The sequence below is a fragment of the Arachis duranensis genome, chromosome 9, assembly GCF_000817695.3.
Source record: "Arachis duranensis cultivar V14167 chromosome 9, aradu.V14167.gnm2.J7QH, whole genome shotgun sequence".
NCBI classification, from domain to species: Eukaryota; Viridiplantae; Streptophyta; class Magnoliopsida; order Fabales; family Fabaceae; genus Arachis; species Arachis duranensis.
The window spans coordinates 40,573,538-40,578,011 of NC_029780.3; the positions used below are offsets into that span (position 1 = coordinate 40,573,538).

Here is a 4,474-nt window from a genome sequence, read left to right on the forward strand (position 1 = left end):
ATGGGTATATGATGACTTGTCATCAGAACACCAAACTTAGGTGATGCCCAACATACAGCTTGCCATGGAAAGGAGTAAGAAGGATTGGATGAAGACAGTAGGAAAGCAGAGAGACGGAAGGGACAAAGCATCTCCATACGCTTATCTGAAATTCTCACCAATGAATTACATAAGTATCTCTATCCTCATTTTATGTTTTATTCATATATCATCCATAACCATTTGAATCTTCCCGACTGAGATTTACAAGATGACCATAGCTTGCTTCATACCAACAATCTCCGTGGGATCGACCCTTACTCGCGTAAGGTTTATTACTTGGACGACCCAGTGCATTTGCTGGTTAGTTGTGCGAAGTTGTCATAAAGAGTTGAGATTGTAATTGAGCGTACCATGTTGATGGCGCCATTGATGATCACAATTTCTCCCACCATGTTTTTGGCGCCATTGCCGGGGATTGTTTGTGTTTGGACAACTGACGGTTCATCTTGTTGCTTAGATTAGGTATTTTTCAGAATTTTTAAGAATGAATTCTAGAGTTTCAAGGTGATGTTCTTATCATCACCAAAGCTGATTGATTCTCATCAATTTAGCTCTTGAATGTAATATCCTACTGAAGCTTGGCTAGCCATGTCTAATTTCTTTAGACTAAAGCTTTAGACTAACATTGCATGATTCCTGGAATTCTTATTAAAAATTTTGAATCTCTTTATTTTCTTTTCCATATAATTTTCGAAAAAACGAAAAAAAAATTTACAAAATTCATAAAAACCAAAAATATTTCTTGTTTGAGTCTACTGTCTCATTTTAAGTTTGGTGTCAATTGCATGTTTCTGTTCTTCTTGCATTTTTCGAAATCATTCATGTGTCTTCATTGATCTTCAAGTTGTTCTTGATGATTTACTTGCTCTGATCTTTAAATTCTCTTGTTTTGTGTGTTTTGTGTTTCTCATATGCATTCTCAATTTGTTAGTGTTAGTAGTATACAAACTTCAAAGTTTGGTGTCTTGAATGCATTGTTTATTTGATTTTAGTTGCATTTTGATTATTCCTCATCATTAAAAATCCAAAAAAAATTTTAATTTGTGTCTTTTCAAGTCAATAATACAGAGAATTGAAGATTCAGAACATACAGCAGAGGAATTGCACAGAAAAAGCTGGGCGTTCAAAATGCCCAGTGAGGAAGGAAAACTGGCATTTAAACGCCAGCCAGGGTGCCTGGCTGGGCGTTTAACGCCCAAAAGGGTAGCATTTTGGGCGTTAAACGCCAGAATGGATACCATTCTGGGCGTTTAACGCCAGGATGGCACAAGAGGGAAGATTTTGTTTTTAATGCAAATTTTTTTTCAAGTTTTCAAAATTTTTCAAAATCAAATCTTTTTCAAATCATATCTTTTTAATCACATCTTTTTCAAAATAGTTTTCAATCATATCTCTTTGATTTCCAATTTCAAAATCTTTTTCAAAATCACTTTATTTCTTTCTCAATCTTAGTTTTCAAAAATCAATTACCATTTTTTCAAAATTTCTTTTAATTAATTCACTTTGATTTTTGAAAATTTCTTCCCCTCTTCTCACATCCTTCTATTTATGGACTAACACTCCTCCTCAATGCACAATTCGAACTCTATCTTTCTAAGTTCAAATTCTTCTACCTCTTCCTTCTATTTTTGTTTTCCTCTGACACCTCAAGGAATCTCTATACTGTGACATAGAGGATTCCATATTTTCTTGTTCTCTTCTCTTTCATATGAGCAGGAGCAAAGACAAAAGCATTCTTGTTGAGGCTGACCCTGAACCTGAAAGGACCTTGAAGCGAAAGCGAAGAGAAGCTAAAGCACTACTCTCTGTAGAGGACCTAACAGAAATCTTCAAACAAGAAGAGGACATGGCAGCCGAAAACAACAATAATCCCAACAATGCAAGGAAGGTGCTGGGTGACTTTACTGCACCTACTCCCGACTTCTATGGGAGAAGCATCTCTATCCCTGCCATTGGAGCAAACAACTCTGAGCATAAGCATCAATTAGTTTCACTAATGCAACAGAATTGCAAGTTCCATGGACTTCCATTGGAAGATCCTCATCAGTTTTTAGCTGAATTCTTGCAAATCTGTGACACTGCCAAGACTAATAGGGTTGACCCTGAGGTCTACAGACTTATGCTATTCCCTTTTGCTATAAGAGACAGAGCTAGGATATGGTTGGACTCACAACCTAAAGAAAGCCTGAACTCTTGAGAAAAGCTAGTCAATGCCTTCTTGGCAAAGTTCTTTCCACCTCAAAAATTGAGTAAGCTTAGAGTGGAAGTCCAAACCTTCAAACAGAAGGAAGGTGAATCCCTCTATGAAGCTTGGGAAAGATACAAACAATTAATCAGAAAGTGTCCCTCTGACATGCTTTCTGAATGGAGTATCATAGGTATTTTCTATGATGGTCTGTCTGAACTGTCCAAGATGTCATTGGACAGCTCTGCTGAAGGATCTCTTCATCTGAAGAAGACGCCTACAGAAGCTCAAGAACTCATTGAAATAGTTGCAAATAACCAATTCATGTACACTTCTGGAAGGAATCCTATGAACAATGGGACGAATCAGAAGAAAAGAGTTCTTGAGATTGATACTTTGAATGACATACTGGCTCAGAACAAAATATTGACTCAGCAAGTCAATATGATTTCTCAAAGTCTGTCCGGAATGCAAGCTGCACCAGGCAATACTAAGGACGCTTCATCTGAAGAAGAAGCTTATGATCCTGAGAACCCTTCAATGGAAGAGGTGAATTACATGGGAGAACCCTATGGAAACACCTATAATCCTTCATGGAAAAATCATCCAAATCTCTCATGGATGGATCAACAGAGACCTCAACAAGGTTTTAACAACAATAATGATGGAAGAAACAGGTTTAGCAATGGCAAGCCTTTTCCATCATCTTCTCAGCAACAGACAAAGAATTCTAAGCAGAGCCACTCTGACTTAGCAACCATGGTCTCTGATCTAATCAAAACCACTCAAAGTTTCATTGAAATAAGGTCCTCCATTAGAAACTTGGAGGCACAAGTGGGTCAGCTGAGTAAGAAAGTTACTGAACTCCCTCCTAGTACTCTTCCAAGCAATACAGAAGAGAATCCAAAAGGAGAGTGTAAGGCCATAAACATGGCCGAATTTGGAGAGGAGGAAGAGGCAGTAAGCGCCACTGAGGAAGACCTCAATGGACGTCCACTGACCTCCAAGGAGTTCCCTAATGAGGAACCATAGGAATCTGAGGCTCACACTGAGACCATAGAGATTTCATTGGATTTACTTCTGCCATTCATGAACTCTGATGAGTATTCTTCCTCTGAAGAGGATGAAGATGTCACTGAAGAGCAAGTTGCTAAATACCTTGGAGCAATCATGAAGCCAAATGACAAGTTATTTGGTAATGAGACTTGGGAGGATGAACCCTTTTTGCTCACCAAAGAACTAGATGACTTGACTAGGCAGAGATTACCTCAAAAGAGACAGGACCCTGGGAAGTTCTCAATACCTTGTACAGTAGGCACCATGACCTTCAAGAAGGCTCTGTGTGACCTAGGGTCAAGCATAAACCTCATGCCTCTCTCTGAAATGGAGAAGCTAGGGATTTTTGAGGTGCAACCTGCAAAAATCTCAATAGAGGTGGCAGACAATTCAAGAAAACAAGCTTATGGACTTGTAGAGGATGTTCTGGTAAAAGTTGAAGATCATTACATCCCTACTGATTTCATAGTCCTAGAGACTGGAAAGTGGATGGATGAATCCATCATCCTTGGCAGACCCTTCCTAGCCACAGCAAAGGCTGTGATTGATGTTGATAGAGGAGAATTGATCATTCAAGTGAATAAAGAATCCTTTGTGTTTAAGGCTCAAGGATATCCCTCTGTAACCATGGAGAGGAAGCATGAAGAGCTTCTCTCAAAACAGAGTCAAACAGAGCCCCTACAGCCAAACTCTAAGTTTGGTGTTGGGAGGCCACAACCAAACTCTAAGTTTGGTGTTGGACCCCCATATTCAAACTCTACGTTTGGTGTTGGAAGGTTCCAAGATTGCTCTGAACATCTGTGAGGCTCCATGAGAGCCCACTGTCAAGCTACTGACATTAAAGAAGCGCTTGTTGGGAGGCAACCCAATGTTATATTTATCTATTTTCCTTTGTTATTTTATGTCTTTTATAGGTTGATGATCATGGGAAGTCACAAAATCAATTAAAAAAAGCAAAAACAGAATGAAAAACAGAAAGAAAAACAGCACACCCTGAAGGAAAACTTGCTGGCATTTAAATGCCAGTAAGGGCAGCAAATGGGCGTTTAACGCCCAGTCTGGCACCATTCTGGGCGTTTAACGCCAGAAAGGGGCACCAGACTGGCGTTAAATGCCAGGAAGGGGCAAGAAGCAGGCGTTAAATTCCAGAAATGGGCACCAGCCCGGCGTTTAACACCAGGATTGGCAGAA

At 39.4% G+C, this 4,474-nt stretch overlaps 1 non-coding gene across 1 annotated transcript; it reads right to left on the minus strand.

The window, feature by feature from the left end:
• Nucleotides 1-2,293: 2,293 nt before the first annotated feature.
• Nucleotides 2,294-2,401, minus strand: LOC127742299 (small nucleolar RNA R71). The gene has a single exon (XR_008003487.1). It is a non-coding gene; the product is annotated as a small nucleolar RNA R71 (small nucleolar RNA).
• Nucleotides 2,402-4,474: the final 2,073 nt, after the last annotated feature.